At 59.6% G+C, this 11,829-nt stretch overlaps 1 pseudogene across 1 annotated transcript; it reads right to left on the bottom strand.

Moving 5' to 3' along the window:
• Positions 1-4,055: 4,055 nt before the first annotated feature.
• On the bottom strand, positions 4,056-7,580 carry LOC309652773 (annotated as a pseudogene). The gene is made up of 2 exons: positions 7,084-7,580; positions 4,056-4,589 (listed from the first exon to the last, which is right to left on the bottom strand). The product of its transcript is annotated as an uncharacterized misc_RNA (transcript).
• Positions 7,581-11,829: the final 4,249 nt, after the last annotated feature.

Here is an 11,829-nt window from a genome sequence, read left to right as displayed (position 1 = left end):
TGCGGAGATGCTGCTGTGAGGTGCAGAGAGGGGTCCCGACCCCAGGAACCCGGAGGCTCCAGAGCTGGGAAAGGGACGGAACAGCCCTCCCTGGAGCCTCCAGAAGGATGAGCCCTGCCCGTCCTGGGCGTCTGCCTGGGGGGACACGTGCGACTGCTGCCTGCGGGGCGGGGAGAATTAATGTGTGTTTGCAGCCGCCATCTGGGCGCCTGTGGCAGCGTGTACAGGACCCGCATGGGACCCGGGGGCACCCGCATGGAATCGTGGGGTGCGGGACAGTCAGGATGCGAGCCCCTGAGCCCGCGTGCGCAGGACGGCCTCCCGATCCTCCCGAGAGGAGCTGCCTCCAGGGACCCCACAGGCCGAGTGCAGAGCGGGACCACGCCCCACAGCCCCATCCGGTCCTCCTGCACGGGGTGGAGGAGGAGGGGCTGCAGGGTGGCCCCCGGGCGCAGAGCCTCCTCTCCGAGGGAGGACCAGGCCGGGGGATCAGTCAGCCAGGGCCTCACAGCAGGTGCTCCGCCGGCCTGCCCCCTTCCTGCCGCTCAGCCCCGGGGGTCTCATTCCTACAGGGTCCTTGAGGCAGGGGAGGCTTTGCATAGACCCTGCTGGGTGGGGAGCATGCCGGCTCCTGGACTCCAGCCCCCCAGGCTCCCCGGGTCCAGCCCACTCGTTTGCCAGGCTGGGGGTGCCCACGTGGTCGCAGGGGCCCCGTCAGCCATCCTCCCTGCCGGGGACCCCTGGGCTTGGCTGCCCAGCTCCTCCCAGGTCCAGCCTCCCTGCTCGAGTCTGGTCCACCCCCAGCTCCTCCCGGCGGCAAGACACAAGCAAGGGCTGTAGGGAGTCGGTTCTGGCCTCTGGCTCCCTCTCCTGGTACCCCTCACCCACTGCCCGGGGTCCCCCCCACCCCCAAAGCCCCCTCCCCAAGGACTCAGGAGGCGAGCTCAGCCCGCGGCTGCCCCCGACACGGGCGAGATGCTGCAGGGCCAGACACGCCCCCACGGGGGCTGAGTGAGCGCGCCCCAGGCAGGGGGACGAGGCGGGGCCTCGCGGGGCCTGGGGGAGGGCAGGGGTCTCGGGGGGCCCGGAGGGGGGGAACAGGCTCGTGTAGGGTGGGGACAGGTATAAGACCACCCCCTTCCCCCAGTACCCAGACCCTCCTAAGACCCTTGTGCAGAGACGGTCTCCCCTCCCAACCGGGGTCCACTGTGCGTCGGGTTGCCCAGGGCTCTGAGAACAGGCCCGGGTGTGTGGCAGCCTGTCATCACAGGAAGGGGATGTACTCAGGGCCACGCGGCCACGCTGCCTCTGAAGACGTGACCCCGCCCGGCTGGCTTCACCTCCGTGGCCGGCAGCCCGAGCTCCCAGCCTCGACGCTGCCCCACCAGCGACATCCTTCTGCCAGAACTCACCCCTCAAATGCGGAGGTCTCCAAAACTCATCTTGAAAACGAACACAGAAGTTTCACTTAATATCCCCGCGGGGAACTACAGATACTCCCAAATGCACGCCTTTGATCCAGTCCTTAAGTTTATAAATCAGAATAAACAGGAGGAAGGAGGCATGGTTTGATTTCTGAAAAACTCACCGGGACGTGAGAAAAGTGCTCCATCAACTTCGGGTTTCTAAGGATCCTCCCCGAGCGTTACCGTGAAAGCCGCCAACAGCCTCTCGGTTGTTTGGTAACAAAAATCCACAAATGCAACGGACTTCAATGTCTTTTAATCATTCTGTAGAGTTAAATGATCCATGTCGAACCATTCCTGACCCAAATGCGAGGTAATCGCGGTTGGATCCAGCGGGAGACACTGATTATTGAGTCGTAATTACCGTTAACCACATGCCCTGATCTCCACCCGATCCCCCAAGCGTGAGTTCCACGGGCCCACCGAGCAAGTTCAAGGCCGAGGTAGCCCCTGAGATGACCCATGAGTTTCTTCTTCTGGGTTTCAGGCACCTTTGTTCAGGGAGGGATCCTGGTACCGAAACAGAAGCAGATTTTCCAGTGGAAAATGAGTACTTTGATCCCAAAGGGAACGCCTTCCAACGTGGATTAAATGGCCATTTTCCAGGCTATCCGGAGAACCTAGCCCCTGAAGTCCTTGCTTTACAGTAAGACTGTTCCAGAACATGAGACACAGACTCCCCGGGTACCCTCTCAAGAGGGACGTGACATTAAAAGTATGCTTGGGGTCCATCCTTTGGCTGAGACATGTACAAAACGAGCTATTTCTGTGCTGAGTTTGTGAGACTCCTGGTCATCAGAAAGTGAGGCAGAGGCCTCGTGGGCGATGCCCAGCCTCCCTCAGGACCAGGGGCAACACGGGGCCTCATTTCTACCTGTGGGGTTGGAGCTTACAGAGGCGCCTGAGCCAACACGGAGAGACGTGACCAGGATGTCCCAACGCCCAGGAGAAGGGACGCCCCGCACAGCCATGGTGGAAGCCGTTTGGGTCGGGAGGCAGAGCGCACAAGGCCACGGAGTGTCTATGGGAATGGCAGACCGGTCTGCATTGGCCCGTCTGATTGATTCCAGGGGCCCCGGGCTGCAGGGATGGCCTCTGCCCGCCTGGGCCTGGCCCCAGGTGTCGGGTGCGGGGAGGACTGTCCTGGCGTGTGAGCCTTGGACAGCAAGGTGGTCAGCTCACATAAGGATGTGACCTCCTTATGTGATGGGATGAACCTCCCCCGGGTCTGCAGGCCCCCCGGGATGCCAGAGCGTCAAGAACACAGAAAATAAGAAAACACAGTTAATGTGATGAACAGATAGTCAAAGAGACCACAGAATGGGGCAAGTTGGGAAACTGATAAATACCCCCTGGGAGAACAAGAAGAGTTCCAGGCGTGGCAAAGATCCAGGGGCAAAGAGGCCAAGGGCAGAGGAGGACCAGTCGGCTTCAGTTCAGCACCTGAGCGAGGAGGACAGTCCCGCACCTGGGCTGGAGAGCTGGGTGGAGGAGAGGGGTGGGCAGTTGACAGAGCCGACGTGAGCGGACACAAAGGACAGTTCAGAGGAGGACGAGGGTGTGAGGGCGGCGTCCCAGCACCGGCATGGACATTGTGCCGTGTCACCTGTGTCCTCACACCTGCGTCGTGTCATTCACAGCTGTGTCCTTATACCTGTGTCCCACTGGCTACACCTGCATCACATCACTCACTCACACTTGTGTCCTTATAGTTGCATCATTCTGCTTATACCTCTGTCCTTACACTTGTGTCCTCACACCTGCATCATATCACTCACAGCTGTGTCCTTACACCTGTGTCCCACTGGCTACACCTGCATCACATCACTCACTCACACTTGTGTCCTTATAGTTGCATCATTCTGCTTATACCTCTGTCCTTACACTTGTGTCCTCACACCTGCATCATATCACTCACAGCTGTGTCCTTACACCTGTGTCCCACTGGCTACACCTGCATCATGTCACTCACACTTGTGTCCTTATAGTTGCATCATTCTGCTTATACCTCTATCCTTACACCTGTGTCCTCACACCTGCATCATATCACTCACAGCTGTGTCCTTACACCTGTGTCCTACTGGCTACACCTGCATCACATCACTCACTCACACCTGTGTCCTTATACTTGCATCATTCTGCTTATACCTCTGTCCTCACACCTGCATCATCACACCTGCATCCTCGCACCTGCCTCATGCTGCTTGCAGCTGTGACCTTAACACTGATGTCATACCCCTCACACCTGGGCCCCTAGACCCGTGTCCTTACACCTGCGTGGGGAAAACGTTCCAGCAGGGCTCTGGGAATGGGAGGGGCCGTGTGCTAAGCACCACCCGTGATCGTCTCGGTAACAAACCCCCAACCGGTCCCTCACGCTCACTCCTACGACAGTGGGGGAAACCGAAGGAAACCAGTGGCCCCTAGGAAGCCTGTTGGCCTGGGGCAAAGGGAACAGCTGTGATTTCCTTAGAATCAAACACAGGTTACGCCCCGTCATCTGATAAAGGGGCTTTCTCGGTGGCATTCCAGGACGCTCAGTCCCCTCCTGCAGACACGATACTACAGCCCCTCGAGCTGGGGCTTGTCGTCCACTGCTGGCAGCCCCCGGAGGGGGGGGGTCGCCCAGAGCCTCTCCCACCAGCCGGCACAGCGCAGCCGGGGCTGTACCCACACGGACGCCAGGATCCAGGTAAGCGTCCTTCGTGGATGGGATCGCACAGTCCCCGTTAATCACCGCCTCGCACGCGGAATCCGCCCAGAGAGGCACCGAGGGACGAGGGGCCGGGAGCGCTGAGGGCCGTCCGCGTCACGGGCAAGGCGCGGGAGCCGCCGCCCGGCCCCGCTGCTCTGCTCTCCCCCGTTCAGGGGGCGGCGGTTCCCAGCCCCGCAGACCAGGACGGAGCGGCTGCCTTCGCGGCGCTGGCTTCGCGAGGGCGCCGTCAGCCCCGGAGCAGCTGTGCGTTCCGTCCGGACGAAGGCGTCGGCCCCGAGGAAGTCGCCCGCCGTGATGTCGGTGCAGGGCGTGCCCGGCCCCGGGCGCTGTGCCCGCACCCAGGTGCCCCGGTTCGGCAGCCCGGGCAGCGTCATCGTCTCCAGGGGCGCGGACGGGTGCGCGGGGACCTACTCCAGGCTCTCCGTCGGGTTGCTTCCGGCCGCGGACAGCCTGCCTGGAACAGGGAGGACAGGGGGCTCACGTGCCCGTCTACGCGGCCACCCGCCCACGTCCTGCCCTCCGTGGCAGCTCCGGAGTTTCAGATCTCGGACAGAGACACGAGTTCCGACAGCAGGGGCTCAAACGGGTGTCAAGTCATTGAATTTCTTCTGTTATTCGGGATGGTGGGCTGAACGATGACCCCAGAGACGTCCACGTCCTGACCCCCATGGGGGGGTCACCAGCCTGCCCCCGGCTGCCTCTGAGCTGCTCTCCAGTGACAAGAGGCTCAGCTCTCGTGGCTATGAAAGGCCGCTGTGTGGGAGCCCAGAGCCACACGGGAGTCAGTGCCTCGTGAAGGCCCCCAGGTGCAGTGTTTAAAAATGGACGTAAAATCCGCTTAACGTAAACTTCCCCGCTTTACAACTGAGCAGCATTTAGCACATTCTCAATGCTGTGTAGCCGCCGCCCCTGCCTGGTGCAGAGCATTCTCGCCCCGCAAAGGAGACCCCGTGCCCATGAGCCATCACTCCCCGTCCGCCTCCCTCAGCCCCAGCACTACTAACCCGCTTTTCTACCTAGGGATTTGCGTGTTCTGGACGTTTCCTACGAATGGAATCACACACTGTGTGGCCCTTCGTGTCTGACTTCCTTGAACCTTGTTTTCAAGGTCCATCCTCGTTGCTTCTCATGGACAAACAATTTTCCACGTGGGGGTGGACCACGTCTGTCTGTCCATCCAGCCGGCCATCGGCGTTTGGGTGGTTTCCACCCTGGACGCTTCCCAAACCTCCTGGCGCCACCAGGACTGGGACCTGATTCCAGATCCAGCCAGGTTGGGCTCCAGGACCTCCCCCGCCAGACCCCAGGGTTCAGCTGCTCTCAACAACTCTGCTCCAAAACTGCGCCACCAAAGCAAGGGTGCCTTCTGGGAAAACACACCAGGAGACCGCAGGGAGCCCAGAGGTCAGCACGGCGTCGAGGGTGAAAATGGCAGCCGTTTTAGCGGAAACGGGGGTCGGATGGGCAGAAGCAGGCCTCGGATGCTGGCAGAGGTGTCTGCAGGGGCAGCTGGGTGAGCACTGCGGGTTTTGTCTGATGGAAACCATTTTCCATCACGTCGGCTCAGAGAAAACAGCGGGTGAGTTGGTAAACATAGTACCAAACGTAACACAGAATGGATTTGATCGCCAGCTGCTGACTGATGACAGGGAACTGAACAGGGGGCCCTGGGGCCCCCAGTGTCCACTGCAGCCATGTGCCCTTGACCCAAATGTAAAACACCTAGACTGGGGACAACCATCAGTAAAAGTTCCCCTTCATCAGACCAACAGCTACAACAAAGCAAAATATCACCGACCCTCAAAGCAGGCAGAAAAGGGCCCATTTCCTTAAAGAAACCAGCAAACCACTAAGACAAAGCAGGACACCCAGTTGGAAACACTCCCGGCTGAGAAGGTGTTCCCCTAGGGGGGCAGGGGAGTCAGAGACTCCCGGCTGCTCTCCCCAGGGCAGGACCCCGGCACCCAGCACACGGCGGGGAGGACACCCCAGAACTGAACAAGTGAAATTTGATAGAGAGAGAGTGCGAGAGAGACAGAGAGACAGACAGAAGGAGAGACAGAGACAGTGAGACGCACAGAGACAGAGACACAGAGGGAGCAAGAGACAGTGAGAGACAGAGGGAAACAGAGACAGTGAAAGACAGAGGGAGGCAGAGACAGTGAGAGAGAGACCGAGGGAGAGAGAGACAGTGAGAGAGAGAGAGACAGAGGGAGAGAGAGACAGAGGGAGAAAGGGACAGACAGACACAGAGATAGAGGAGGTGGAGCTGCCGGGCAGGTGGGCGGGCACCACCCTCCAGACCCGTCCATGCGCAGAGCCACGGGTCCACTCAAGGTCTGCTGTGAGGATGGACAGGCTCACATGTGTAAACCCTGAGCAGCGCCCGGCAAATAGAAGTGCCAGCCACTCCTCGCCCTGAGGCCCGTGTGCAGGGAAACATGCATGACTGAGGGAAAACCACGGTGCACGGGGACCCGCTAAGTCCTGCTGGACGGCACAGCCTCATCCGCAGAGCAGAGCCCGGTGGTGGACCTACCTGGGGAGGCTCCCTTTAGACACCTGTGTTGATGCCGTGTGTGTGTGTGTGTGTGTGTGTGTGTGTGTGTGTGTGCGCACGTTCACCCGCTCATGCATGGAACCTCCTGTATAAATTGTGGGGATGTATGTACATGTGTGTATGTCTGTGCACTTACCTGTGTGCGTGGGTGCATGTACACATACACACGTGTACATGCACACATGTGTGTACACCCTCACACATGTTTATTCATATACAGGCACACAGAGGCATACACACAGATGTTTGTGCATGAATGTGTACACACAGGCATATACACATGCCTTTATGTGTGGATGTGCACACAGGCATACACACTTATATTATGTGTGTATATGTACATGCATATATGCACATGTGTTCGCGCATGTATATGCCACAGGCAAGCATGCGCTACTGTTGCGTTTCTTCACTTGAACCCAAAGCAAAGCCTGTGCCTGATGGCACACGAGAGACTGGGTGGAGGTGGGGTCTCCGTGCAGAGGGCACCACAAACCTGGGCAGCTGCAGCTCTTCATGCGCTCCAGGTGGTGGACGAGGTCCTGGGGCTTCACCTGGTTCCCCCACCAGTAGGGGACCCCAGACCACAGCTCCGCGTGCCGGCTCTCGGACGCCTCATCCTCGTAGGACAGGACGACCTGCTGGCCCCAAACCACAGCTGGTGCAGTGATGGCACCTCCTGGAGGGAAGGGTCATCGGGGCGCCCGTGAGCCGCTTGCGGAGGGTTACAGCATCGTCTGTGACAAGGGGCTGGGGGACACATTGGGGTGTCTGTGAGTGTGGACGGAAGTGGGTGGATGATGGGGGTGTGTGAGACAGAAGCGGGTGGAAGGAGGGGGTGTGTGAGACAGAAGCAGGTGGATGATGGGGGTGTGTGAGACAGAAGCGGGTGGATGATGGGGGTGTGTGAGTGTGGACAGAAGCGGGTGGATGATGGAGGTGTGTGAGTGTGGACGGAAGCAGGTGGATGATGGGGGTGTGTGAGTGCGGACGGAGGCGGGTGGATGATGGGGCTGTGTGAGTGTGGACAGAAGCGGGTGGATGATGGGGGTGTGTGAGACAGAAGCGGGTGGATGATGGGGGTGTGTGAGTGTGGATGGAAGCGGGTGGATGATGGGGGTGTGTGAGTGTGGACGGAAGCGGGTGGATGATGGAGGTGTGTGAGACAGAAGCGGGTGGATGATGGGGGTGTGTGAGTGTGGACGGAAGCGGGTGGATAATGGGGGTGTGTGAGTGTGGACGGAGGCGGGTGGATGATGGGGGTGTGTGAGACAGAAGCGGGTGGATGATGGGGGTGTGTGAGTGTGGACGGAGGCGGGTGGATGATGGGGGTGTGTGAGTGTGGACGGAGGCGGGTGGATGATGGGGGTGTGTGAGACAGAAGCGGGTGGATGATGGGGGTGTGTGAGTGCAGACGGAGGCGGGTGGATGATGGGGGTGTGTGAGTGTGGACGGAAGCAGGTGGATGATGGGGGTGTGTGAGTGTGGACGGAGGCGGGTGGATGATGGGGGTGTGTGAGACAGAAGCGGGTGGATGATGGGGGTGTGTGAGTGTGGACGGAGGCGGGTGGATGATGGGGGTGTGTGAGTGTGGACGGAGGCGGGTGGATGATGGGGGTGTGTGAGACAGAAGCGGGTGGATGATGGGGGTGTGTGAGTGCGGACGGAGGCGGGTGGATGATGGGGGTGTGTGAGTGTGGACGGAAGCAGGTGGATGATGGGGGTGTGTGAGTGTGGACGGAGGCGGGTGGATGATGGGGGTGTGTGAGTGTGGACGGAGGCGGGTGGATGATGGGGGTGTGTGAGACAGAAGCGGGTGGATGATGGGGGTGTGTGAGACAGAAGCGGGTGGATGATGGGGGTGTGTGAGTGTGGACGGAAGCAGGTGGATGACGGGGGTGTGTGAGTGTGGACGGAAGCAGGTGGATGATGGGGGTGTGTGAGTGTGGACGGAGGCGGGTGGATGATGGGGGTGTGTGAGACAGAAGCGGGTGGATGATGGGGGTGTGTGAGTGTGGACGGAGGCGGGTGGATGATGGGGGTGTGTGAGTGTGGACGGAGGCGGGTGGATGATGGGGGTGTGTGAGACAGAAGGGGGTGGATGATGGGGGTGTGTGAGACAGAAGGGGGTGGATGATGGGGGTGTGTGTGTGGACGGAAGCGGGTGGATGATGGGGGTGTGTGAGTGTGGACGGAAGCGGGTGGATGACGGGGCTGTGTGAGTGCGGACGGAGGCGGGTGGATGACGGGGCTGTGTGAGTGCGGACGGAGGCGGGTGGATGACGGGGGTGTCTGTGAGAGGAAACAGCGGTGGGGACCCCACCTCAACAGCACTGTGGCCTCTGAACCCCACAAGGCCACGGACCCTCATTTTCTTAAAAGCACCCTGAGCTCACATGGATCCTTAATTAGTGGTAAGTATTTACAGTGAAGATGAAAGTACGTTATGAGTTTACACATCAAAGGACCCTCATGCTGTCCTTCTAGAACTGAATGTCACATTTCCCGACCTCCTTCATCCCCAGAACTGTGACGTCCCAGGTGGGAGTTGGAGTGGCCGGCATGTGCCCAGGGCACCGTCTCCCCAACGTTCCCCTAGGGCCCCGAGTACCTGGTGGCCGGGTCTCACGGCAGGTCCGTTGTCTCTGTTTTAGCCCAGGCCACACAGGACTGGTGCTTTCTCCTGTTCTTACAGGATGTAATTGGAGAAACGCCACACATATAAGGGCTTGAAACAAATTGGTGTAAACTCGACAGATATGGATGGGGATTTAGCTTCTCAGGCTCCTGGGGAGCCAAGGGGGGCCACACACCAGCACCAGCAGCAAACGGAGACAACTACGGACATGATCAAACCACAGCTTGCGTCACAGGCTGAACTGTTTCCTCAAAATGTACATGTCCTGACCCCCAGGGCCCCAGGATGGGGCTGTATTTGGAGATGAGGTCTTTAAAGAGGGGATGAAGGTACAATGAGGTCACCAGGGTGGGTCCTGATCGCAAAGGACAGGTGTCCTTATAAGAAGAGGAGATCAAGACACAGACACACACAGAGAGAAGACCACGTGAGGACACAGGGAGGAGAGGGCCGTCTACACGCCCAGGAGAGAGGCCTCGGGAGGGACCAGCCCTGCCCACACCTGGGTCTCAGACTCCAGCCTCCAGGGCTGGGAGAGGATAAACGTCTGCAGTTCTGAGGCTCCTGGACTAACTCAAGGAGTTAGAGAAGACCCTCCGGGGCGCTGGGAAGAGTCCACACGAGGAGTGTTCATTTGCTGACCTTTGGTTTGTCACCAGAGCTGTGAAGGTTAACTCCTTAACCAGGAGGTTGATTCATACCTTCCTCTACATTCCTTACTGAGAATCTCCATTGCTCTTGATCGACATTCTCCAAATTGTTAAACTTATTTCCGGGCATTTCATATTTGTTAATGTAAATGGAATTTTAAAAGATTTTCTAACTGGTAAGTGTTGCTGTAAGTAGCCTATTTCAAGTTATTAGCCAACGCACTACCTTCCCCAGTGTCTGGACCCCGTGGTCAGGCAAGCTCGTCCTCCTCTTCCCTGCCATTCATCCGGGGCTCGGCCCGAGACTGGGGCTGGGCTGTGCCCCTCGCGGACGGGCCCGCGGGCAGGCTGCTGAGGGCAGGACCGCGACGCGGGGTCAGGAGGGGTGCCCCCACCGTCGTCCCGTGCAGGGGGGACACCCCGTCTCGGGGGGAGCCCTGCGGAAGGGAAGCCAGGCCCTCACGCTTCCACAGGGCTGCCAATTGGGCGAGGTCGCAGCTCCAGAATTTTATCTGAAATAAATCCTACCGCGACTAACATGTTTCCCTCGCTGGGGTTCCCAAAAGGCAAAGGTGCTAAAGAGATAAACAAGGGTCTCAGCAGATGGTCCAGCCCAGAAGCGCTGCCCCAGGGCCCGTGCGGTGCAGGCTCACCTGCCCACAGAGAGGCCGGGCCTCTGCTCCTGCCTCCCGGAGGTCACCTTGAGTCTTTCGGGAGTGTCCGTGCTCCGCGGGCTGGAGTCAAAGGTCGTCCATACCGTGTTCCCCACTTCGACGGGATGGACCCCAGTGAAACCCTGTATCCCAGGACCCAGGGCCATTTCCGTGGGCAGCCATGCCTCATGGACCCCCAACTCTCCTCCTGACCTCTGCCCTTCGCTGACTGTATCTGCATCCTTTCACCATAACCAGCGCTGAGGCTGAGTATAAAGCTTCAGTGACTCCTGGGAGCCTCCAAGAAAAAAAGAACCCGGGGTGGTCTCGGAGCCCCCAACCCCTCAGCTGGGGTCAAAAGTGGGCGTGTTCTCCAGGCCCTGGAATCTGCAGGGCTCTCTACCAGGGGAAGTAGAGGAGACCCCAGGTTGTAGTTAAGCTGTGCCCAAGGTCCTCCTGCGTACAGGGCATCCTAGCCCTGCGGACCAGGAAGGGCCCAGTTCCCTCCACTCCTCGGCCCAGTCTCTGGATCTGTGAAATGACCTGGGACACCCGGTGCTGCAGGTGCCCCAACTCTGTGGCCTCCTGAGCCTCTAGGGAGACACAGGACAGCCACACGGGACTCTCACATGATGTTAAAACGCTTTCCCAGGGCCGGCCGGTAGGTGAGAAACACCATCCCAAGGCTGGGGCAGGGCCGAGGCGGGGGGGGGTGTTCCAGCCGGGTGCCAAGCCTCTAATGAGCTTCCCTGGGGGGATGGGGGTGCGGGTAACTGTCATGGTTCTGGCCTTCGTCGCTGGGGGAAGAGACACCCTAGAGACCCTCGAGGGAAGGAGGGGGCATGAAGGGTCATGAGGTGACCGGAGCAGGGGCCCTCCCTCCTGTGCATCCCTACTGCGTGCTGTGACCCATCTCAGCTGTGAGCACACAAGCCACAAGCGTGTGCTGGGTCCTGTGAGCCTCCCAGCCAGTCCCTGAAGGTGAGGGCGGCCCTGCAGACCCCAGCCCTTTCCTCCACGTCTAGTAGGTGGAAGAGCCACTTCTCCTTGCCATTCCAGAAGCGGTTCTGGGGCTGTCCTGGGAGGGCTTCTGGGGTTATGCGGGCTGAGCCCCTGTTGCTAAGTCCCCACTTCCCCACAAGAACG

This window comes from Balaenoptera physalus (assembly GCF_965194825.1).
Source record: "Balaenoptera physalus genome assembly, chromosome: X".
NCBI classification, from domain to species: domain Eukaryota; kingdom Metazoa; phylum Chordata; class Mammalia; order Artiodactyla; family Balaenopteridae; genus Balaenoptera; species Balaenoptera physalus.
Note: the sequence above shows the minus strand (reverse complement) of the source record. Positions and strands in the feature narration are given on the sequence as shown.